Raw genomic sequence first — 27,699 nt, 5'->3', positions numbered from 1 at the left:
TTTTGAGAATCTTCCATAAAAGCTGAAAATATCAAGTGTCATTTAACTTTTATTTTTAAATGTAATCTTTCTTCCTGGTGTGTAGGAATTCCAATTCCTAGCCATAATGACAAAAGTAGCTAATGGAAATGCAGCAAACAACTGCCGGGTAAACTGAAATCTTACAAGCTCTCCCTATCACAGGGATGGTACTCACCACTAAAGGAGGCTATAGATATAAAATCATCAGGCTGACTTAATTTCATTAATAAATGGCATAATTTGGAAGCCCATTAGAGAAGTCAGAGATGCTAGCTATACCCACAACAGCGTTAATCACTTACCATCAATCCAACTAAGTGTAACTCTAGAAATCAAACCATTAAAGTATAAATTGGAAAAAGCTAAGTTTCTAATGACTCTAATGATCTAAATCGGGTTGTTGATCTCTCTCCTTTCATTTCCCACTCAATAGGCCCCTTTATACCTTATAATAAACTCTACAGTTTTTAAAATTTGAAAATACTAATGGGGAAGCATTTTTAATGTTTTTAAAGCCTACCAACATATCAGCCCTTAAAAGGAGAAGAGTCCCAAGACAGAAGGAGCAGAACTGTCAAACTGCACAAGCGCCTCCCCCAGCTCACACCTCCCCCCAGCTCACACCTCCCCCCAGGTCACACCTCCATTCCTAAATCCCGCCTCCGCCCTGTGCAGACATCGAAGGCTGCTTCAGGCCCAAAAGTATGGCAGAAAATGAAACAAAAGCAAATGCCACAATATTTTGATTTTTCATTTTTATCACAATGAAATACAAAACACAACTAACCTATTTCATAAAAATGAAAATGGATCTGCTTTTCAAGCACCCCCTTTCTCCTCACTCCTAACCGAACCCGTCCCCACCCACTTCAGCTTATAACAAGAAACCGTATTTGTTTGTGGAGTACCAGACAGAAAATTAGTGTAGTCAGCCGTTCCCTTTCCAATTAACTTAGTGAAGCAGCAACTAAATAATCCCATTCCATCAAGTCTGAACATAAAAATATCAGCTGCATAGCACTTAGTAAGGAGGAAGAGAAGTAACTCGCATTTTTATGTACCTTCTACATCAAGCACTTTGCTAGGCCCTTGTACATGTTATTTCATTTTCATCCTTACAGGAACCCTGCAAGGAAGGAATTATTATCTCAATTTTACATAAACTTTCTTTACATAGAAAATTTAAATAACATCCTAAAGATCACAGAACAAGTATATGGCAACCCTGGGACTGTATCCAAGATCTCTCTAACTCCTTGCCTTAAAATGAAAATGAACGAATAATAAAAATTATTAACACTTTGTGTATAAGTATAGAGTAGGCGAGGGTCTATACTTGATATTCTTAATAATTCTGTTTATTTTTAAATTTTAACTTTTCTTTACTATTCCCTGATTATCTTATTCTTAGATATAGTCATTTACTTATTGAGAAACAACTCAACCTGCATCCCTTTCTTTCCCCACTTTCGTCTTCATCCTTTCCTTTCTTCACTGACTTGGTTCTATCTCCCAAAGATCCAGGCAGACAAGATGAGAAAGAGTACGACTTGATGGGAATTAGTGAATTGTGTTTAATGTAAAATTAATTCTGAATACAGATTGTTTGTTAGATTTTATGGATACTTCTCACGTGTATTTCTGATTGGAATAACTTTACAGAGAGATTAAGGCCAATAAAATCCCACAAGATGTGGAGTGTGTGTCAGACATCTAAAAACTCTTGAGAAAGCAATTATACCGAGTGCTGTCTAATAATAAACCCAAATGGACAGCTATGATATGAACTGCGTTTTCTAACAACGCTACCCCCACCTGACTCTGCATTGCAATCTTTGCTAGACTCTCTGCAAAAGAACAGATGTTCTGCTTTGGGTTGAGAAATCAACAGCTACCATTCATATGTTCCAAAAATTCAAGGGCCTAGTGCTGCTGTTTTAAGAATGCTAATTAATTCCAGCCCTTATGTGCCAACATTCTTGCAGTTTCAATCAATTTCATTCTCACAGGACTTCGGTCCCCAGTACCCCCTTTGAAAGTCTATGGGGAAAAACAAGTAGGAAATGTATACTTCACCAACCTGGCAGGGGAAAGGATTAATCGAATATGCTCTGATTTGTCTATTTCTCATAGCATTATCATTGCCATCCTCTCTGCTGTATCAATTTGAACAGGTAGTCACACCCCAGATGACAAATTTAATTAAAACAATGCCTAGAGATGCATTTGGTCATATTTTTTCCATTTATTTACCATTCAAATACAGACTAATTTGGGAAACAGCATAGAAAGAGCTATTTATGAATTTGTTCCTATTTTTATTTTATTGTTGTTTTTAGAGGAGTGGATGCCACTGTGCAAGTAGCTTCTTCTTTTTTTTTTTTTGAGGAAGATTGGCCCTGAGCTAACATCTGTTGCCAATCTTCCTCTTTTTCTTTTTTCTCCCCAAAGCCCCAGTACATAGTTGTATACCCCAGTTGTAGGTCCTTCTAGTTTTTCTGTGGGATGCTGCCTCAGCATGGCTTGATGAGCAGTGAGTAGGTCCAAACCCAGGAACCGAACTGGGAACCCCTGGCCCCTGTAGCGGACCATGCGGACCTTAACCACTACACCACCAGGCCGGTGGCCCCTGTTTGTTTGTTTTTATATCTAGTGTTGATTGTGTATAACATCCAGCTAGGAGCATGGTAAAAAATGCGAGCTCCTGGGCTCAAAGCCCACACACAGCAGTGGATCTAAGAAGGTACGGGATATCCACATTTTTAAAATAAATGCCCTATACTGAGGCAGAGGACCTCAGGAAATGCTGTGTTCATCCAAGTGCACTTCTGAACACAGAGGTTAACAATCTGCGTGACCTTTGCCCCAGATGAGAGAGCTCAGGCATGAACAGTGCTGTGGGTCAAGTACGGTATAAAGATCCCATTCCGCTTACATTAACGGACCCTGCTCTGCTCCCGGGCCCACAGACGTCCTTCCCATCAGAGTCTCCCATAGTCTCCTGTGGTTTGAATCAACTGGGATGATGACAATCACTGGGACCTGAGGTGGGGCCCAGGGATTTGCTTTCTTAATAAGTACCCCTGGTGAATCTTCTGCACCCTGAAGTTTGATGAACTGCTACCTAACGCTGAAGCAGATCCAGATAGCAGATCCCTACCATGAACTTCCTTTGCAAATCAGAAAGACCAGTGAAAGAGCATTAGCTGAGGAGTCAGCCAGCCCTGGATAGAATCCAAGATGCTTTACTTCTAACGGCCTGATGTGAACAAGTTCCTTAACCTTGACTTAATCTCTATGAGTTTTAATTCCCTCATCTCTAAATTTGAAATAATAGTGTTACCTTTCAAATTGTTGTGAGAATTAAACATGATAATGTATATCAAAATATATGGCACAGAGTAGAGATTTGAAGACAATAGGAGCAAGGGGTTTCACATTTGTGTCTTGCCCACTCATCTGAGGAACAGGGCCCGCGAGGCTTTCCAACAATTATTTGCATGAGTTGATACACAAGACTCTTTTGGGGTTTTGCTGAAGGAGAGTAAGGAATGTTATTTTTTGTTTTAGGAGAGTTTGGGAGGGGTTTGAGAAAGAAGAGGAAGAAATGAAGAACAGAGAGAGGGTAATAATGTGACTCATTCCTATTCTGTCACTTGACTTCATTTTGTACACCAACAGGGAGGAATTAGGGCCATGGTCTGAAGGAGCTGTTTTCTAAAGAGACTTTTTGTGACTATATACCCGGTCATGATGTTTTAGGGCCCAAGTAACAAAGTGAGGCAAAGAAATGGAGAGAGAGCCATTCTCTGTTTGTGGAATCCATTGCCAGTCAGAGACCTAAAGATGGGCATCATGAGAAGAATCAAAAGACAGCACTTAGTATACGTATCAGCGGCCTCACAACTGCCACCATGAGAAATGACAATGGAAAGGCCCCCTCAGAGGACTTGGAGGGCTGGGTGCAAGGGATCGCCACAGAAAGCAAAAAGTAAAGAAAACAGTCTAATGCTGCTTAATTTCTAAAGCTGAAAATTCATTTATCAGACATGCCAGACTTCACTGGAGAACCCCTCACACACCTGGAGAGGTCTTGCAGGGAAGCTCAATGCCCCGCAGGAGAGAGAAGGGACAGGAGCGGGAACTCTGGGTTCTTGATGTCACCGTGCCTTGCTTTGCATCCACAGATGGCTGACAATTTCCATTATAAATGCCTCTTATTGGTTCCCAGGGGACCAGCCAAGTAAGAACAGAGAGAAATAAATGTTTTTTCTTTGCCAGAATTATATGTCAAAGAAAGCTCAAGGGGCTGGCCCCAGGGTGTAGTGGTTGAGTTCATGCACTCAGCTTTGGCTTCCCTGGGGTTCACAGGTTCGGATCCCGGGCATGGACCTATGCACCACTTATCAAGCCATGCTGTGGCGGCATCTCACATATAAAGCAGAGGATGATGGGCACGGATGTTAGCCCAGGGCCAATCTTCCTCAGCAAAAAGAGGAGGATTGGCAACAGATGTTAGCTCAGGGTTAATATTCCTCAAAAAAAAAAGAAAAAAGAAAAGAAAAGACACTTAAAAAGATAAAATAAAATAAAAGCTCAAATAGTAGTAATATCATTTCTACATGGGCTTAGTTGTCACTGACCTCAAACAAACTATTTTGACTTATATATGATATGGTCTCCTCATCTGTGAAATAGCCTACTTGACAGAGGATCTCAAGGCTTGATATATGAAGATCAATATAGCTAAAGATGATATATAGAGAGCATATAAAAAAGTCGAAAAATTAAGGTTTTGATCTATATCTGATGGTCAAGTAGTGTAGTCATATGTGAATTATATTGTATTTAGATGGGTGGGAGGAAGAGAGCAGAAAGTCTTTGTGGGTTTGCTCTGCCAATAACAGCTGAGTGACCTCGAGCAAGTCCTTTAAACACCATAATCCTCACTTTCCTCCTCTGTAAAGGGAAGAGGTCTGTAAGATCTATTTTGTCCCTAGGGTTCAAGGTAGAAGATGTCAGGTCTCGAGAAGAGCAACTAAAAATACAATCTCCTTGTGATGTCAAGGGAGTTACATCACCCCGGCCTTTCAAGAAGCCAAATGTTGACAGAGATCTTCTGTAAGCAAAAAGAAACACTGAAAAGCCTTGTCAGGCATTCTGCAGTTGTTTGGTAATGCAGATTTGAATGTGTCTATCTTGAGCATATCCAGATGTTTATGCCATTTGGATGTGTGGTAAAAAGTTAATGTTTCACTTAATGAGATGCACCCAGGCCCCTTTCTGGCATTAGAGCCACAGTGCAGAGTGGAGGAACGGGGCAGCTTGTCTTCACAGAGAGAACGACACCCTGTAGTCACCAGCTTATGGATCACACTGGCCATTTGAGTTCAACCTCTATGTTCATTCATTAGTCATCAACAAATATTTACTGTGTAAGTTTCCTAAGCTAGGCACTGTGCAAAGATATGGGAAAAGCAAAGAAATCATTTCTGCCTTTCCTGAATGTGAAATCTAGTTTGAAGAGATAAGCATCCAAGCAATTACAGAACAAGAAAGTATATCACAAGTGTCACATGATTTTAGGTAATAAGTGCCATTTATCCGATGGATTTTAAATTTATTCAATATCTTTCTTCAGCTGAGTGAAACATCAATTCTAGATGGAGCGCTCCAAGGTTTTTCCAGTGAACGTGGAATCTGAGCTGGAATGCAATGGATGAATGTAAATGGAGGAATAAACTGGAAGAGGCCGGCTACAGGAAGGAAAATTAGCATAAACAAAGGCACTAAATTGAGAAATCTCAAAGCAACCCAAACAGAACAAGTTAAATCTTGCAATGTTGCTCAACGTGGCAACCACCTACAGGTCCCTACTTAACTATTTCTATAACTCACAAAGTGGATCTCATCAAACTGATCATTGTAAACACCTCCTTGACTCAAAGTGCTTGTTTCTTTAACCAGAATTACTCATTTCATCAAATTAAGTGGTTACTTACTGGACTATAGTTAGAGATCTATAAATCCTATCTCTTCATTAACACAAGAAAAAAATAGACCTTCCCATTTTGGCTCACATCCAGTAAGAATAGAATAGTGTGTAGCCCCCACTGCCCTCTTAGCTTTAGGTGGATCTCTGCCTTTAGCTAACTCAATAGATTTAATCCACAATAAATCCATTGGGACATGTCAGAACCATGAATGGCAAAAAAGTCAACCATGAGGCTTCCCAGTGGAAAACACGTTGATAAATATCCCAGACATATCTGGATTTAGCAGTGTATCATTGAGCCACCGAGCATGTAAGAAATCTTGTTAACCATCAGCGATTGGTGATACAGATCCCTACCATGAATTTTCTTTGCAAATCAGAGAGACCTAAAACATGACATCAGCAGCAGCTCGTGCTTAGAAATAAACTCAGGACTAATACCAACTGGAAACAAAAACATTGGGATGAGCAAATATGTTCAACAAAATAGAGCCTTTATACCACACATCCGGCAGTAACCTCTCTCATGACTGAGTTAAATTCTTCCTATTTAATAATTGTTAGCCTAAAATAATCCTCATTATTTTATATATTTTTCAGTCGTTTGAGTACTGTAAATCACAAAAATCTTTTTACAAATAAATTATTTTCTTTAAAGGTTTCTGTTTCAATTACCTTCTGTAACACAGCATGTCTATGATTTTCAAGTTTGGTGTTTGTTCCTTCACCTTACACATTCTGCCCTTTCACAAGTTTCTCTCACTTGGCAGTTTCTATTTATATTTCAACGTATTAGTATAACAAATTTAAATAAAATCCTCCACTTGTATCATTAATTAGCATTTGGCACTGGGCCTGATTAAATGCCCTTGGCAGTAAAATTACTTAAGTATCTAAAAGGTTATTTTTATCATTTATTAAGAATGCCTGTTAGAGAACTATTAACACCAACTTCTCAACCAGGGCAACTCTCCAGAGTCTAGTGTATTTCCTAACGCTCCTCTCCGGACTGTGCTGAGTAACCAGCAATCAGCGTGGTCAGTTTTTCTAACAAATAAGGAAAGCTTGTCTGAATGAGAGGAAGTTTAAATAATTAAAATGATTCTTTGGCTAATCCATGCTGGAACTTCTGGAAACAAAGTTTTCTCCTCATTATTGATCATTTAGGGATATATGAACAGGGATTTATTTCACCAGCAAAATTCCTAATCTGTACTCTTCTTTTTTTTTTATCTTTTTTATTGAAGTATAGTCGACATACAATATTGTATTAGTTTCAGGTGTACCACATAGTGATTTGACATTCATTTACATTACAAAATGATGACCCTGATAAGACTAATTACCATCTGTCATCATATTGAGTTATTACAGTATTGTTAGTCAACAATACTTCTTATGCCTTACATTACATCCCCATGACTTATTTATTTTATGATTGGAAGTTTGGACCTCTTAATCCCCTTCATCTGTTTTGCCCTTCTCCCCACCCCCTCCCCTCTGGAAACCACCAATTTGTTCTCTGTATCTATGAGTCTGTTTCTGTTGTGTTTTGTTTGTTCGTGTGCTTTGTTTTTCTAAAGATTCCACATATAAGTGCAACCACTATGGAAAACAGTATGGAGGTTCCTAAAAAAATTAAAAGTAGAACTACCATACAATCCAGCAATTCCATTGCTGGGTATATATCTGAAGAACACAAAAACAGTAATTCAAAAAGATATATGCACAGAGCATTATTTACAACAGCCAAGATATGGAAGCAACTTAAGTGTCCATTGGTAGATGAATGGATAAAGAAGATGTGGTATATATACACAATGGAATATTACTCAGTCATAAAAAAGAATGAAATCCTTCCATTCGCAGCAATATGGATGGATCTAGAGGATATTATATGCTAAGTGAAATAAGCCAGACAGAGAAAGAAAAATACCATATAATCTGTACTCTTCTTACTGTAAAGCTGAATGTACTTCTTCAAACACCCTGACCGAATATAAACTGCACTGAGCCTGGAAAACCTTTGCTTTATAACTATGAACTCTCATTCCTAAGTCTCTTGTTCACTACTGTATTTCCAACAACTTGCCCAGTGCCTGGTATATAATAATTGCTCAAATAAATATGTGTTATGTAATGAAGTAAAGAATATCAATTCATAGTACACCTCTTAAAAGAGAGGATGGCATAAAAATAAGGTGGATTTCCTTATTTTTTACTTGTTTGTAATTCCATTTAAATATGAGATATGGCTATAAGAAGTGAATAACATGGAGGAAAAATATTTGGAGCAAGCAATGCAGTAAATCTTGGAAAATCAGCCCCTGTGACAGTATGTTTTCCCCCTTTCATGAAATGATCTGGGTGAGGAGGAAAGGAAGGTGGGAAGGAAGGGGAGGGGGGAGAGAGGGATAAAAGAAAAGAAATTCATTCTTACCTAACATAGGAAAATATTGTACTTAAATAAATGTTATCACTTAAGTAATTTATTGAATCTTTAATATTTCTACAAATTACATATACAAATATATACACAGTATAAAATGAATAAAAATATCCATTTGCTGTGACTTTTCCAAGTATGGTGTTTTGGGGTTTCCTGACTCATCAGGAAAATTGGAAACAATGTCCCATGATGAGTAATGCTTTGGTGACTAGAATAAAGACTCAAATGTTGCAAATGGAGAGTCTGATTTACTAGAGTCTCTACTGGGCTTTTGACATATGAGTAAATATTTACTAAGCAAAGAGGTTTAAGACGTAAAGACTTCCTCCAGGGAGCTTACAATCTGGTTGTCTTCAAGAAGAATCTTAGAAGGAAAAAATGTATATGGAGATAAAGAGGAATCTGTGTTTCAAGAAAACCTTCAAAAAAGAAATAAAAACTAGAAAATTTTGGGATATGAGAAGACATTACACAACATAATGCATTTAACACCTAAAAGAACCTCAAACTCCAGGAAAAAAAAAATGCTCAGAAATGTAATTCACCACCACCTTCAGTCATAGGTACACTGTTATTCAACTTTAACAAAAAAGAAAAAAAAATCCAAATATTAAAGGAAATGAAAGTAGATCTAAGCTATATTTTGAATTAAATATTTATCAGTCAAACAAATTCATAAGCAGAAGCTGACTATTTTTCAAATATAATTCAACAGTGAACAAGGTGAATTTTAGATCATGTGTGTAAAAGAGGCTTGAATTAATTCTCTGAATATCAACGCTAGGCTTTGTAAACACAGACAATACACTGCTCAGTATATTGAGTCCCCTTCATCTTGGGAAACATCCATTGCATTAGTTGCAAATTCTTAATTTTCTTTTCTTAAGTTTCCTTAGTGCTACTAAAAGTCAAACAGCCCAGAAAAGGATTACTACCCTTCTCCTTGGAACAGTTATGGCAAAAGCCTCAGACTAATAGATTGACATGTGTAAGCTTACTATGTGATAAAAGGGAGAAAGACGGAGAAGAGATCTTTATTAAGGGACTTCCATGTGCCAGATGCTGTATTAAGCATATTATATGGATTACCTCTTTTAATCTTTACAACAGCCCCGCAAATTAGTATTAACAGGAATATTATTTCTATTTTGAAGATAAAAGAATCGAGAATCAGAGAGATTTGGCAATTTTCATAATGCTAACCATTAGTGGAAGTAGGATCTGAACAAAGGTCAATCGGGCTAAAAATATCTGTGCTCACCCCACTAGACCATGCAGCATCCTTTACAAGACAAAGTTTCAATAAAACCACCACATACTCATTCTGGGCTGTAAATCTGCATTCAATCTCGTAGGATCTGCACTATGCCCAACTGACTGAGGACTACCAGTGACTACCTTCTGTTTCTTCTAGAACCTGTACTCTGGATGCAATATTCATACATCTGTATCATGCACTTTGGGGATATCATGCACTTAGGTAGTTCTCTTGTGAAGCTAACATTGCCTGTTTTATAGATATTACATTTGTTTACTTATCTTATCTTGGCATCATCTCCACCACCAACAACAAAAATATCAGATTGTATTTTATTACTCTCTTCAGCCCCTAACACAGTGACTTGCAAATTGGTAGTAAATAGTTGCTGAATTGAACTGAAATATACTGAACTGAATAGGATTATCCTGAATAATAGGATAAGGCAGCAAAGTTTATATCATCTTTGATTCAAATAATTGTTGAGCACCAACTGTGTGCCAGATGACATTTTATTTCATAGTACCACCCATGGCATTTAGTTTTTTTACAACATCTTTTAAATAGCGAATGAGACCCCATTTTTTGAAATATGGTTATGGACCCCTATAACTGAAGATATAATGATATTTGATATCTTTAAATTTTGCCATTTAGAACTATAAGCCAGTACTGTAGAAATGTCCATGGAGTCTTTCTATGTGACCTTTTTCTCCCGTGGGGCAAGTGGAAATGTGAACATTTTATCCTAGAATCTTTTTAATTAAGAAAATTCAATTCTTGAACTACGTTGGACATTGCAGGTTGGGAATAAAGTGGGGAATCTGAAGCAATGTCATGATGCTTTGCGATTTACTCCCATCATGCTCAGATTTCCTCTCCATTTTTTGTTAAGAGTTCTGAGAACCCCAGTCCCTGAGTAATTTCGTCTGCTGGCTTCTGATCCTTCTCACTTCTTTTCCATGTGGCCATTGTGATGTGGCCATTCTGGTGGTTAAGATATGCGCATCCTTGGGGATGTAATTAAGGAGGCACTGAGATGCTTTTATCAAAGAACAGCTCATCTGCTGCAGCTCCACTGCTGTCTGTGCGGGTTAACAACTCGGCAGTCCTTTCATGTCCCAGAGTCAATCTGTGTTTAAAGGATGGAGGTGAGTGGGCAGGACAGAGCAGTTTATCTTTGCTGCCTTCTCATTTATTATCACATTGCTCTCTCACACGGCACTACCTTCGCTGATCAAAATCAGGGACCACATATCACCAGAGTCATTGGGCTGAAAGGCAAAATACATTCTTCGTTCAATCTACATAAGAGTGCCTAAAATAATCATAGCTATAAATCTGATGGAAATACCCAAACAAAGAAATGGCTTATTCCAGAGCAGGAATTACTGTCTTCTTCTTTTGCTAGCTGCTCATAGCAGTTACAGACATCTTTCCAATATATGATTATTCTCAATTATCAGATCAGCCTGTGAAATCGTGCCTGCAGCTAACACATCTGCGCTTGATTTCAAATGGGGAATGGCCAGTTATCAGCAGGAGAAGTTGAACTCTGTTCTACTTCCTGACATGAGGCCACAACCCTTTGAAAGACTTCAGTATAAAGATGTTCTACTAAAATAGCATTCATCCAAATTGTGCTTTCTCTCTGTCCCTCCTAAAATTCAACACAATCAAAATTTATTAGGTGCCTATCATGTTCCTAGAGGGTCAAAGTGAGAAGCCAGAAAAATAAGAATGGAAGAGACAAAGGCAGATAAGAACTTAGGGAGATGGACAAGGAGAACTGCAACTCTGAAAGAAATCCTGAGGATTTTTCAAAATGCCAGAAATCAGACCACTGAAATCAAACAAAAGCAAAAACATGAAAACAGAAATTTTTTCATCCATTGAAAAGACATGAAAAGTCAATCAACATGAATGTGATAGCCCAGGACCCTTAATGCAGAAAACTCGAAGCAAAAATCTGTGCCAGGAAGACAGATGGAATTCATCATTCCTTTGCAATTTCCTGAAATACACAGAGCTTTGCAAACTGTCCCTCTGAACTATGAGAGTAACATCATTTAACACGGTCATTAAATGCAAGAGCCATAACATGTATAACAACTGTGTGTAGGTGCCATAAGCCTGCTGAAAAAACACAGAACATCTCAAACTTTGCTGGCAGACTGAACAAAAAAAGTGGTACAGGGCTCCCACACAATGCTGAAAGACCCTGTTCCACCTAAAGCCATTGAGAAGAGACTCCAAGCCCCGACTTAGCCTCATTCAATAAACACATGATCAGGAATGACTCATTGGAGAATGGCAATCCAAGTGCCAAGAGACTGGACATGGGCTCCACTAAAGAGTAGAGGTAGCAGAGGGCAGTAGGGAAGGTTTGCATGACCTATCCGCTTCAAGAACAAGATATGGCTTTCCTAGGAGTCTCTGGAATAGAGTGTTTTGCTGCAATGAAACACTAGCTCCGAACAAGCCATTCCAGCACATAAGAGCATGAACTAACAAAGCCTGGAGTCCAGTGGAGGCCACCTCCTCACGCTGTTATATTATCTGAGACCAGTGGCCAGCGTTGCTATGACAACTTTTCAAAGTAGCCTTATTGGGGACCAAAAAAAAAAAAACCTCCAAGCACAGATTATATCTACGGGACATGAAAGAGCTGGTCAATTCAATGTAGGGTAAATGGTCAGGACAGCTCTCAAGCATTATTTAGAAATCCTCTACCCCCAATTTTAAAAATTGTCTGAAATCTTCACTTATATTGTCATGAAAGTATACAGAAGTTTCTTTGTAAACCTTAATATGATAATTACATAGGACCCCAAAAAGTTGACCTTTCTGATTCCTATGATCAAAATGTAATTTTCCTCTGTCCCATTACAAGCATCTCACATCTCAGGAGATTTTTATAGCCCACTTGATATTCAAGCCCCATGAGAGAGAAACTTTGATGCAAAGAAGCAAGTGGAAAAGAGAGATGAGAAAGTTCCCGTATGACAGTGACTCCATGATCAAGGACAGGCAATCAAAATACGACAGATAATGAAGGACTTGTCCTCATTTTCCAATTCTACCAAGAAAAAAAAATTACTTCCCTTAGTAATTATTTATTTTCCACATTTCACACGTGGTTCTCGTGATAATTGCTAACTTTGTGAAATGTTAGAACACTGACACTCTTGTAAAGCAGAGTGCCTTTTGACATTTATGAAGTGCTGATTCTCTATAAATATAGAAAAGTGGTAATCATCACAAGAACTACTCAGTGGAATAGATCAATAGTGAAGACAAATACTCTTCTTTCATTGAAATTCAGAAGGCAAAAAAAAAGTCCATTTTTTATCTCTTTGATAAACTAGCACAATCTGTGACTAACAAATAAGATTTAAGATCAGAACTATGATACAGCAGACACAGGGAAATATTAGTAAGAAAGGAATCATAGGTCAACTTGTCTATTTCCTCTCCTCATATAGATCTATATATAGATATATGTGTCAGAACACCTTCAGAGATAAGATAGTGGCAGCTATACTGTCACTCACCTTATGATCTCTTATTTAAAGAATCACCAATTGTAGGTACTTTGTAACACAAAATAAGCAATGATATCTATCACAAAATTGCTGGAAAAGCAGATAAGTTTCAAAGAGTGATTTGGGGAATATTAAGTGTAAATCGTGCTTCAGTTTTCAAGCGACATTTCTTTTTCCTCACAACCACAGAACGGTGCTGGAGAAGGCATGGTGTCAGTTGACACCTCTGAGAAGAGCACATGTGGCCCAAGTCAGAAGCTTCTCAAAGGGCTGAAGGTGGGCATTTATGCTTATTTGCCAATTCAAATCTTGTTAGGCTTGTCTGCAATATGAGAGAAGGCCGAAGATCTACAAACCAGACAGAAAGCAACATGCCAGCAGAGGCTGTACCCATCTTGTGGACTCAACTTGAACACTGGGTTAATTCTAGCAACCGATAAATCTAACGTGGCTCTCTGACCCCTCCCCCACACTACCTTTCCTCATATTTTAAAATCTTAAAAGGATCAGGGATCTGATTGCCATCAAGGAGGTTCCAATTCCCACATGGGTAATACGGGCCTCTGAAAATATGTCAAGTGGCATCATTCCTTTATTGAGCAAATATTTATGGAGCACCTACTCTGCATATGTCTATAAGAGTGCGTGCTGTAGTAGTCAAAAGTGTGGACTGTAGAGCCAGGCTGCTCAATTCAAATCCTGGCTCTGCCATTTGCTAGCCGGCGTGGTCTTGGACAAGTTAATACAGGGTAAGCATTAACTTAGCCACTCTTGATTGAGACGCCTCAATCTTCTCATGTGTAAAATGAGGAGAATGGTAGTGCCTACTTCATATGGATCCTGTGAGGATTAAGGAGTTAATACATGTGAAGCACCATGACATCATGTGCCTGAGCCTGGCATCAGCTCTCTTGTCTCACCAAACAAGCTGGTGTTGGCTAATAAGGTGAATTAGGAACTCCCAGTTTCATATGCCTTATCTGGTCTGTACTATTTGCTCTACTTCTCACCACCAAAGAAATAAATCTAGTAAGGCATTCTTCTATTTTTTTCATTCATAGCCTAAGACATCCAACTAAGTGTTTAATAAACTGTTAATTCTGCCTCAATATTTCCAGAACTATTTACCAAAATTAATCTCATAGTCCACTAGGACTAACTGAGAAAAAGTAGTTTGTTCCAACTTCGAAAAGGAAACACTCTAAAACCCATCAACAAAACAAAAAGACAACCTACCATTTGGGAGAAGATATTTGCAAATCCTATATCTGATAAGAGGTTAATATCCAAAGTATGTAAAGAACTCATACAACTTAACAAAAAAAAAAAACTAACAACCCAATTAAAAACTGGGCAGAGAATCTGAACAGACATTTTTTCCAAAGAAGAAATATAGATAGCCAACAGGCACATGAAAAGACGTTCAACATCACTAATTATTAAGGAAATGCAAATTAAAACTACAATGGGATATCATCTCATGCCCATCAGAATGGCTATAATTAACAAGACAAGAAATAACAAGTGTTGGAGAGGATGTGAAGAAAAGGGAACCCTCGTACACTGCTGGTGGGAATGTAAATTAGTGCAGCTGTTATGGAAAACAGTATGGAGATTCCTCAGAAAATTACTAACAGAGCTACCATGTGATCCAACTATTTCACTTCTGGGTATTTATCCAAAGAACATGAAAACACTAATTTGAAAAGATAGGTGCACATCTATGTTCATTGCAGCGTTATTCACAAAAGCCAAGACTTGGAAGCAACCTAAGTGCCCATCAACAGATGAATGGATAAGGAAGATGAGGTATATATACACAATGGAATACTACTCAGCCATAAAAACGATGAAATCTTGCCATTTGCTGTAACATGGATGGACTTTGAGGGTATTATACTAAGTGAAGTAAGTCTGACAGAGAAAGACAAATATGGTATGGCTTCACTCCTATGTGGAAGATAAACACACAAACAAACATACAGATACAGAGAACAGATTGGTGGTTACCAGAGGGATAGGAGGGTGGGGGAGGGCTAAAGGGGCAAAGGGGCACATTCATACAGTGATGGATGGCAACTAGACGTTTGGTGGTGAACATGATGAAGTCTATACAGAAGCCGAAATTTAATGATGTACACCTGAAATTTATATAATGTTACAAACCAATGTGACCTCAATTAAAAAAAGAAAGGAAACACTCTAACATTCCAATTTATTATTATTAATAATAATACCCACCGTTTATCATTTACTATATACTAGGCGTTATGTTAAGCACTTTATACATTTTACCTCTTTTAATCCTTACCAAAAATCCCATGAATTGCCCCAGTTTATAGATGAGGAAAGTGAAGCTGATAAGGACTATGTATCCTGCCTAACATCGCACACATAATAGAGTAACTGCTCTAGTAGCTGCTATAACAGACCCCCAAATCTCAGTGACTGGGCACAGTAAAACTTTCTTGCTCACATCTCAGTGTGAAGCAGCAGCGGCGATGGGGGGGGGAAGGTAAGGAGGCTGTGCTCCACCAAGTCCTTCAAGGACCCAGGCAAATCCCATCTTCTCAGTCCTCTTCCAGGTCCTCTGCCCCCTGAGTCTTCTCCATTCAGATGGCTGAGGGGAGAAGGGAGTGATGATCACATATGGAGGGGTATATTTCCAGCCCATGCCTGAAAATGGCACACTCTGCTCCCACTGCTCTCTTTCCAGCAACCAGAATTCAGTCACATGGCCACACCTGAGCTGCAAGGGAGGCTCAGAAATGTGGCCGACCTGTGTGCTCATACTTACCTCTGAGACATGTTGCCAGTAAACAGCAAGTCCAGGTCCTGAACCAGATCCCCTGGGCTCCGAACCCCTACTCTTTCCCACTGCACTATTCATATCTGCACCCGCCTCTCAGATTCCCCTGCCTCACTCTGCCAGCTGACTTCTCAACAGATTGTAAGGCTAACTCACTCAATCTAAAGTCGTACTTGTGAAATTTTTTTAAAAGTTTCACATATATCTAGTTGAATATAACTATTTTTTCGACATGGTTTATTTAATCTCATCATGAAAATACTTAAGAATGCTATTTGACCCGTCTCAATCTCTCACCAGCCTTTGATTCCATAAACAGGGACCATCTCTGACTGAAACAATACAACCTCCACAGGGATTCCAAATTATTGCTGTCTCTTCAAAGTGCATATCAAAATATTACTCATACTAAATTTAAATTTGTGACATATGAGACTCCAATTATGTGCATGACTTCTGTTTAACTATTTTTATGCATATATTCACTGGATTCTTCTCCTTGAACTAAGGAAATAAAAAGACACATTGACGACCCATCTTACCAATAAGTGATAAACATTATGAAAAGCCTTCAAGAACATCCAAAATCTGATGTATTGATGCTACACTCAAAAAAATAATTGACGACAGACATAGCAAAGATTATTATAGTCAATGCAGGACTACAAAACGATTAAACATCAGAGAAGGGTTGAGCCATATACAAAATAGCACCATAGAAGTCTTACAAACAGCCTAAATATAATGTAAGAGTCTAGAATCCGATTAGTTAATTCTGCTACTTGAGCAGCACACTATTGAAAATCAATTCAAGAAACCTATCAACGGCTAACAATAGAAGCCTTTATGTTCAACAATTGGAAAAGTTTTATTAGCATCATTATTTCCATTTGCCAAATACTTTCGGCCTTCTGTCTTCTTAACAGCCAGCCCTGGTGGTCTAGTGGTTAAGATTCGGTGCTCTCACCCACTGTGGCCCTGGGTTCATTTCCCGGCCAGGGAATCACACCACCCGTCTGTCGGTTGTCATACTGTGGCAGCTGCATGTTGCTGTGATGCTGAAAGCTATGCCACCAGTATTTCAAATACCAGCAAGGTCAGCCATGGTGGACAGGTTTCAGCAGAGCTCCCAGACTAAAACACACTAGGGAGAAGGACCTGGCCACCCACTTCTAATAAAATTGGCCGTGAAAACCCTATGAATAGCAGTGGAGCATTGTCTGATATAGTACCGGCAGGTGAGAGGATAGCACGAAAAGACAGGGCAGGGTTCCTCTCTGCTGCACACAGGGTCACTAGAAGTCAGAATCAACTCAATGGCACTAGCAATAAATCTTCTTAACATAGGGTAGGAGTCCATTTCCCAAGTTAGGCATGACAGTGTAACTTGCTTTGGTTTATGAAATGTGAGTAGGAATGACAATTGTCATGTCTAGGCAAAAGATTTAAGAACAAGTACATGATTTGCCACAATCTCATCTTCCTACTGTGGTGGATTAAAAATGGCCATAAATTCTCTGTGGCTTCTTCCATCGAGAGGTGGAGCCTTTCTCCTATTTTTGAATCTGAGCTGACCTTCTGACTTACTTTGACCAATAGAATGGGGTGAAAGTGACAATGTGAGCATTATCCTCAAGAAGCCTTGAAATTTCACCTCTCACTCTTTCTTGGAACGATGAAGCCCAGTATAGACTCCTTGAAGATGAGAGACCAGGTAGATAAAGAGATCCAGCCATCCCAACTGCTCCAGCAATTTCAGCTGAGCCCCAGACATGTGAGTGAGGCCAGCCAGGCCCAGCCAGTCCCCAGCCAACCCACTGCGGGTTGCATAAGCAACCCCAGGCAAGAAGAGCAGAACTGCCAGCTAAGCCCAACCCAAGTTGCAAAATAGTGAGCAAGTAAATAGTTGTTTTAAACCACTAAGTTTTAGAGTTGTTTGTTACACAGCATTAGGTAATGAAGACACTGCCCTGGGCAACTGTAGAAGCAGATAGAGAGCTTCCTTCAGCCTGGATCTCTGGGTGAGGACAGAGCCGAGTCCCTCAAAATGCATAACAAGAGTAAGAGACAACACTTTGTCATTGAAGCTACTGCAATTTTGAAGTCGTCTTTTACTACAGCGTAACCTAGCCATTCCTGACTGATGCAGAAATTGGTACCAACAAGTGGAATTCTGCTCTACCAGAAGAAAACTAAAAGTGAGGTCAGGGAGTGCACAGAGAGGAAACCGCTATCAGAAGCTACAAGGATGACAATTCCCATTGCACAGTGATACAATGTTTGGTAAAATGTTCACCTGTGAAAACTCAGAAGGCAAAAATGTACCAAATGAATAGGTAGCTCTAAGGGCCAGTGGAGAGGACATGGAACAAAGCCCCACAGCCACCCTACAATGGACACTTAGCATGAGCAGGAAACAGACCTTCCATCTTAAGACACTAAAATGTTGGTGGTTGATTGTTATCAAAGCATGTCCTGACTCATACAGCCTACAAGCCATTCTTAACACTAAAGTAGTGTCTGTCAGCACTGAAAGGGGAAAGACACCAAGTCACTGCTTTACTGTGGCTACAGAGCATTTAGCTCTGGAACACTGGGAAATGAAAGCCTTCATTCCTGTGGCCAAACCTTCAAAACAACCAGACTTTCTTGAGTAAAAGCATTAGTAGCCTATGGAGTACAGGGCTGCAAATAGGAAAAAGCCCAGTGAAAGAGGAGAAAATGGTTTGTTTGGGATTTTCTCCCCTTTTAATATTCTTAGGCCCAGTGTTGGGAGTTCTTTGTTATAAGTGACAACACTGGAGAAAACATAACTCCAAAAAGAAGAATTCTGTTACTCTTTTTATCAATGTGTAAGGCTGGTACAATCAAACACATAGTTAGAGTATTATGTAGAATGTGACTCAGAATAAAAGAGATGGTTTTGTTTTATTTTTTTATTTGGATTTAGAGTTACTTTTGAGAAATGTGATTTTTACAAAACCACAGGACATAGACGAGCCGGTAAAAATTTACAGTGATGCTTAGACCTACCCAAGCTTTCCTCTGATATTTTTATAGTCGTGACCTCTACTCAACCTTTCTTCCTTCTGAAACTGCAACCACCATACTTGAAGTGTGCAAAAGAGGACTTAGATATCAGCAGGAACTCCAGGTGGGGGAGTGAGATTTAAGTGCAATTGATATCAGGCAACAGATAAATCTCAACCAAGGGAATGAGTCTGTCCCTTCTCAAGCAGCAGGCTTAAACATGCCCAGATCTAGGGTTGATAGATGTGTGCCACTGTTTCATATACACCAAGGTGACCCCATTCACTCAGCCTGCCATAGCAGTGATTCTTGAATAAATGTCCCCAACCGAGAAAGAAGTGCAAAAAGAGATTCTAACAAGCCAGACTCATCATCAGAATCAACATCCCTGAGCTCCAATGACTGAATCAAGCCAGGCCAGCCCTGGGGAGCCCCGGACTTCATCAGTCCCACTGCATGCAGCAGCAAATGGAAGTTTCCCCCCAAAAAATCCTGCTGATTCTCATGGAAATGGGCATACCAATATTAACACCAGCTGGGCAGCTAATAAAGCAAATATCAGTTATCTAAGAAGGCCGCTAGTATTGGCTACAAGTAGAGGAAAGAGCCAAGAATAAAGTGAATAAATCCAAAGGAGGAAAAATGTAACACTTTGGAAGAAATATGAGCAGAATCAGTAATGCTAAACTATTTGAGCATTTAACTGGGAAAGATTTGAATGCATGATTAGTGAAATTTGAAAAGTGGTGTACTTATGATTCCAAGATACATTTTTTCCCCAATAAAATGGGCACCAGCACAGAATCCTAACTTTTCCATGTAATACAGATCAAAGAATACCTATTTTTAAACAGTGTTTGCTTCAGGCTGAATCACTGTCCTCTCTTTAATAGTATCTGTAGTTGAGAGATGTGGGGCTTGTTGATGCCATATAGTTATCAACTTGTGAAATATCTGATTTTGCTATTTACATAGCCTTTAGAAATTTAATGCTGTAATAATTTTCTGGCACTTGAATTCTTTTCATAGTGAGTTTAAATATAAATACACAGCCCGATCCCTGCTACCACATCCGTGTTCAAGAATACTGTAATAGCAGGCCCAGTGAACTTATAGGCTCAGAGAAAAAAAGGATTTCCTCATCATTATTCCTAGGAAAGGAATACAGCTTTCTGTCAAAAGGCCCTTGAAGCCCATAAAAAAGGAATAAGGTGGCTTGAAACAGGTTTTTGTTTGTTTATTTTGTGTTTACACAGATTTTTTTTCTTCTAGCTTTATTGAGATATAATTGACATCTAACATTGTGTAAGTTTAAGGTGTGAGCATAATGATTTGATATATGAAGATGTTGCAAAATGATTACTGCAATAAGGTTAGTTAATATCTGCATCACCTTGAAAAAAATTGTAACTATATTTATCCCACACAAAAAGAACTCAATGAAAAATCGTAAAAAGATAAAAGATACTTTTAATATTCAACCAAATAATGTGATGATCTTTTAATTACTTTGTTTGGTATTGTCTAGACACAGACTATGTGGATGATAAAATATCAAACAGAATTTTTTCTTGCCCAAAGTTTGGGCTCTGGGCTCTTCACATCTTGGTTAATACCAATTTCAAAAAACATATGTTCAAACTAGGGTCCAATACTTGATCACTGTTAAGGAACAAATCCTATTATCTAAACCAATCTCTGCACCCTCATATCCCACATGCACCCTTGCAGATCCCTCCTCATTTACCTGTGATCCTGCCTCCCTAAGTCACCTGATGTTTCCCAAACATGCCAGACTCTTTCACACCTCCCTGTGCTGCTCTCCACACCTGAAATGTCCTCTTCCCCCTGCTAAATGTAGTCAGATCCTAGTCAGACCCAGTTCCAGTTACTCAACACAATTTCCTCTAACAACACCTGGCAGAATGAACAGCACTCTCCTCATCCCTAAAGACTTTGTTCATATAGCTACTCAAGCAATCACTACGAACCCTGTGCTCTTTTAAGACTGAAATCATTCTTTAGCCCTCATCGTATTCTGATCATCTGAGAGAGTGCTGTATGAGTTATCTATTGCTGCAAAAAAAAAAACTACCCCAAAACTTAGTGACTTAAAGCATCATTTATTATTCCACAGTTTCTGTGAGTCAGGAATCTGGGCATGGCTTAGCTGGGTTTTCCAGCTCTGAATCTTTCACCGACTGTAATCAAGGTGCTGGCAGGGGCCATAGTCTTATCTGAGGGCTCAGCTGGGAGTGGACCCGCTTTCCAAGCTCACTCCAGTGGTTGTTGGCAGGATTCGGTTCCACATCAGCTGTTGACTGGAGGCCTTCCTCAGTTCCTTGCCACCTGGGCCTCTCCATAGGGCAGCTCACAACATGGCAGCTGGTTTCATCAGAGCAAGCAAGAATGCGAGAAAGTGCCATCAAGAAAGAGAGTGCTAACAAAACAGAAGTTACAGTCTTTTGTCATGGTAGCGACTTCCCATCACTTTTGCCATATTCTGTTTGCTAGAAGTGAATCACTATGTCTAGCCGACACTCAAGGGGAGGGTATTACACAAGGGCATGAATACCAGGAGTTGGGGTCATTGAGAGCTGTGTCAGAAGCTGGCCCCCATAAATGCCTTACATAGTAAGCATTCAGTAAGGATTTATTAATACAAGTAGAAAAGAAATGTGACATTTTCTTCAAACGTCTCTAGTTGTATGATCAATTCCATTAACTTTAAGGTTATGTATTAATAGAAATTATACAAAGCCTATGTTCAGAAACACATTTTCAAAATAAGCACTTGCATGCAAATAATTGATTTTGAAAAAGATCTTACAGATCTTGATGTCTGTGACTTATTTTCCAAAGGTTCAGAAGAAGAAAAAAAATAGATAGCTAAATAAGAACAATACTAAAAATGTGGCAGAATATTAACAACTGGCTAATCTCAATGAAGGATATATGGATGCTGATTGTTGAATTCTTTTCACTTCTCCGTAGGTTTTGACTTTTTTCAAAATAAAAAGTTGAGAGAGGATTTTAAAGAACTATTTCTACGTAGCTCCCTCATAAGCTAACAATAGCATCTCAAAGGCAATGTGAATGTGAATTTTAATAAGTAATACTAGCTGCTGAAATTAGCAAACCCAACAACTCAATGGCTTCACATGATAAACATTTCTCACTCTTGTCATAGTCAGTGTAGGGTAGCTCTCCTAAATGACTGTCATCCACACAGTATGACACTGTCATCTCCAACACACCACAGCAGGAGAAGAAGGTATGTGGATATTTGTAAAGGGATTGCTTATATTGGCTAAAAATATTTAGCAAAGCCAAAACAGAATTCAATCTCTATTTATGAGAAAAGTAACCACTATTTGCATTCTGGGTCCAAACTTTCTCTTATTTGTACCAAAGACTCCAGGACACCAGGAGGCAGGGTGGAGGGGGAATGGGGAGATGGGAGTGAGGGAGTGTGGAAGGCAACCACTAGAAGAATAATTAGGAGGCCCATCCAAATTTCTACCGGTCTGTTAGCTGATGGGTTGTCATTTCAGTCCAGATGCTTTTAAGAGATGCAAAAAATTTAGAACTCTCATGTAAGTGAGTGGGGAAAAAAAGTGTGAAAGTATCATGCTATGTCTTTTTATATGCTTACAATAGAAATAGTCGAAGCAAAAAATATGTATGTGTGATGTGTCCAACAGAAGAAACCCTCTCTGATAATATTGAACAGATTGGTAGAAAAAAGAAGGGCCTATAGATAACCACTCTGCCTTATGGATGGTCTGCATCAGCACAACAAGGGAAAGAGAATCATGTTTCTGCATCATGAATAATGTAAGCAGCATATTGAGCAATGCAATCTCTCTGTAATTGTTAGTATCTCTTTCACCAATAGAAATATCAGGGAGAAAACTCTAGGACTTAATAAGCACATATTTTGTTACACATGAAGGAATTTGAGGCCAAGGGTACTGTGAAAGTATTAACTATGCTTGCGTCTTTTCATCTCCACAGTTACAAGACAGAAGAGTTTAGCAGGACAGCTATAATGCCAGCAGTGTCACTGCATTACATTAGAGCATGAATTCTTCATGACCATCTAGGTAGGATGCCTTGGTTTAAGTGGTTGAACACCAAGAGGGTTTCAAAGATCAAAAGGCAATCACTTCTTCTATATTTTTAAGTGCAAAGCATAAACTGGGATTATTTTGCTATAATTCAGCAATCATTTAATTTGCTAGGAGAACAAAAAAGATATCGTTCTGTTCGGATCAGATTACAATTACACTCACCCTATTTATGTCTAGTTACATAGGAAAGAAGGTGCGTAATTAAAAAGACCTAAGACTCGGAGACATTAAAAACAGGGCTACTTGTACCCACCATGGATATGATTTAAAATCACTGGGAATATTCCATGTCCTAATAATTCTCCTATACTTCTGAAAAGTTTCACTTCATCCTTATGATTCCAAAATTCCATTTATTACACTAGGGCCTTGTAAATCCATAAATCTCCTGAAATTGTGCACAAAAATGTGCAATTTTTGTATGGGTTTGTGACATTTTCCTGGTGAGAGTGTCTAGGGCTCTCATTAGATTCCCAAAAGGATCTTTGAGCACACTAAAACTAAGGCACTGGACACTTCTTTGGTTAATAAGCTCTTCAAATGCAAATTACCCTTGGAAGCTTGGTGATGCCTTTTACACAAACAGTTCCCAAAGGCTGGTTGGCGAGTGGCCCATACACGCAGAAATGTTAGCAATCTGAAGCCTCTCTCTTTGGAACATTTCTGATAACTCCAGGTTGGGTGAAGGGGGCACCCAGTTTGCATAGAACTGTATGTCAGCAGATGCTGCATGGTGCTTGCTCTGTAGTCTCTTTTCAGAAATTTTGCTAACCAGACACCCTGCCGCAGCTTAATTTCTCAAATTTCTCACCAGCCCTGCAAAGAGAAGTTGTGAAAAAGCAATGGGCGACTTGAGGGCTATAGTTCCTGAGCTTCTCTTAGTTCTAGAATATTTCAAATTGAGTGAATGAGTTAAAGAACAGCTTACAGTTTTGTCAAGTTCTTCCATGTTAAATTCGATATTTGACAATGACTATGCTAAAAAAAAGTTCTAGATGATGTTAGATAATCTTGATCTGTTGGTATAGATTGCTCAGTTGACATTTTTACATGTAAAATAAAAATGAATGTTGTAGTTTTACTGAATTCTATGTTTTAAAAATATCTTATTTTAAAAAAATATGTCAGTATGAAGTTGCCAGCTGTCCTCTATCAGGCTGAACTATCTTTTCATGTAAGATTACCTCTATCCTAATTTGAAAGTATTAAAATGTCCTTTATTTTATAAAATTATGATGATAGAAGTTGAATAGAAAAGATAGCAATTTAAAATTTTCTAAATTTCCCTTATTCATAAAATCCAAAAGCCTAGCATTGATTTATACCATAATGTGAATTTACTTATCAACTTGATTTCCTACTTAGAGAGGTCTGAATGCTCTAAGGAAGAAAAGGTGAAGACCATGGAAGACACAATAAAGAGAAGTCGAGATGTTCTGAGGTTTTAGAACCCTGAGAGAGGGCTGGCATAGGTGGAGCACTCTTGCAAGGGTTTGGAGTGGTCAAGGGAAATATGAGGGATCTGGGGACCTGGGAACCGAAACGGAAGTGGGAAAGCCCCCAAAACAAATTCTGTCTCTTTTGTCATGTTCCCGACAGCCTTCCCTGGCTGTCAGGGTATATTTGTGGCAATCACTGCCAAACAAAGTTAAAGCCAATGCTTCCACTGCAAAGACATCCTGGAAGTGTTATATTTTACATAAATCTAAAAGTTGTATTCAGAAAAGATCATTTGATATGTTTATTTATAGAGACTTCTGAAAATTTTTGTTTTATTTTACTTTTATATTTCTATCCCTCTGGGAACATTTTAATATCTGTAGAGAAACAAGGAGATATTGTTTAAGCACAGTCAGATCTAACAGAAACCAAAGATGTTGCCTACACTTGGGCCCAGCAACATGGCCACATTGCATGGAAATTCCCCATAGACACTATTCCTGCTGTTCTGAAGATTCTAAACCATCCCTTCACCCCTTCAGCAAATATTTATTTGGAATGAGTTAGATCTTTCCACTATCCCCATCCAATTCAGCTAACTCATATTCACCAGTCAAACAAGGATGTCAGATCTTTAAATATCAAAGGCCACATTTATATTAAGTTGAAAATATGTTTTTAAATTTCTAAAAGCCTTAGCAGAAGCCTTTTTTTTTTTTTTTAAGAATTGTGACCATCAGTCTGGGAAGTGACCACTCACCTGGTGGCCTGCTATTAAAACCTCTCTGGGACACTCAGCGCCTTTGCTTTACAACAAAGAAAGGCTCGTTCTGCAGCTACATAAAAGGATCTTCTAATAAAAAAGCTTCTTGCTTGTCTCAAAGGAATATTGGAGGGATGAATTAGATAATGCCTTCAAAAAGGTACTTTTAAACTGTGCTATGGAAATAGAAGATGCTATCACTATTGTCATTTTGTTATAGATAATAATGTTACTTGCTTTTCTTGGAAAAACTACCTTTCCATCAAAAAAAGCCAAAAAGCAAATATACTTAAAGTAGTCATTTTATGGACTTAAAAATGTATTTGTGGCTAGATGGACATTTCCCTTCTCCCTTCCTCCCCTCCAAGTCCAAGCAACCCCATGGGACCCAAGATTTCTGTAGTCAAGGTTGGGAGAATAGAGACAGGGCATAGCAATATAGAAGCAGAAAACAGCAGGGAACAAAATTACAGAAACTTATCATGAGAGGAGAACTTTGACAGCATGTAATTCAAATTCTTCACTATAATAGTGGAAGACTTGGACCTAGAAAAGTTAAGCAACGTTCCAAACACTATACAGTTAGTTAGGAACAGAGTTGTGGTAGTTCTTAAACACAACCAAATGGATGGAAGGAGAGAAGGAAATCTCCCATGCCTGTTTCAGCATCACCATGCATCGTCCCAGAACCTCATAGTCAAGTCCCTGAAGAGGCCTGCAAGCCCTGAGACTCTACAGCATGGGGGTTAGGAGTTAGCCCTCAAGTCTGGTGACTTAGGCTCTTTCCTAACCCCACCCTACTCCCTAGCTGGGTAACCTTGGGCAAATAATCTCTCCAAGCTTAATTTCCCTCAGCAGTGAAAGTAGATATTATCAGTACTTACTCACCATGGGGTTGCTGAGAGGATTAAATGAGACTACATAGACAGTGTTTAGCACAGTGTCTAATGATAACTGTTACTTTTAATGTCTCTAGATAGCAAAATTAAATGAGGGTTAAAAGAGAAAGTGCATAAAAAGTGCTCAGCACTATGCCTGACACCTAATAAGTCCTCAACAAATATTGGGAAGTATTATTACTTCATACTCTCATACACACATCCATTTAACAAGTATTTGTTGAGTCCCTCCCTCCTAGGGGCCAGGAACTATGCTCCATCTGGGGATTCCATTCCCTGAGCTCAACTTGCTTACAGTCAAATGGAAGAGACAGACATGGCCAAATAAATGCTCTATATCAGCAGTGGGCAAACAAAGCTCACAAGCCAAATCCATGCCTGTTTTTGTGTGGTCTACAAGCTAAGAATGGTTTTTACATTTTTAAATGTTTGGGGGGAAAAATAAAATGAAGAAGAATATTTCCTGACATCTGAAGAGTATATGAAATCCAAATTTCAGTGTCCTTAATTAAATTTTATTGAAACACCACCACACTCATTTATTCAGATATTGTCTATGACTGCTTACGATCTTAACAGCCAAGGTGAATAGTTGAGACAGAGACCATATGGCCGGCAAAACCTAAAAGGTTTACTATCTGGCCCTTTACAGAAAACCTTGCCAACTCTGCCCTATGTCTTGGTAAATACTACAGTGCATATGTGCACTGAAGGAGGCTATAGAAGCAGTGGTAGGGGATGGGGGTACCCAACTCTGTCTGGGAACTTGTCGAAGCTTCACCAAGGAGCTAAGTCTTAAAAATTGAGTAGGAGTTTGCCAGATGGAAAAGCAGACATGGATACATAAAGGCTTAGAATCATGACAGAACAAGAGAGGTTCTGGGAAAATAGCACGACACTGGGTGCTTCTTTAAGCCAATCCTGAGCTCATTGTCCTAGCAACGTCCATAAATGCCATCACTATATGTTCCTGTGCGGGAACACACTAGGTTTTCAACCTTCTAGTAATCTCCAGAACATTGTCCTTAACGCCAGAACAATTCTCTTCTCTGGGAAACATCACATAGAACTTGTGATCCCTCTGAGGTTTTCAAGTTTCTGATGGAAATGAGATTTAATGGCCTCATTATGAATACGCTCCTTCCTTGTGTCCACGTCTGGCCCTAATTAGCATGTGTCATGGGATTAATCTGTAACTGTGACTGGTTCTTATTGCAGGTGTTAAAAACATACCTGGCTATGAAGTTTTAAGGAGCACTGTGACATGAGCTCCATGATAAAAAGGAGTAGAGAAAAAGAAAATATACAAGAGAAGTGCAGGACTTAGCAGGTGGCACCAAAATGACACCTGGTAACA

Source organism: Ceratotherium simum, chromosome 12 (assembly GCF_057802395.1).
Source record: "Ceratotherium simum simum isolate JZ-2026a chromosome 12, ASM5780239v1, whole genome shotgun sequence".
Taxonomy (NCBI): Eukaryota; Metazoa; Chordata; class Mammalia; order Perissodactyla; family Rhinocerotidae; genus Ceratotherium; species Ceratotherium simum.
This window is presented reverse-complemented; position numbering follows the sequence as displayed.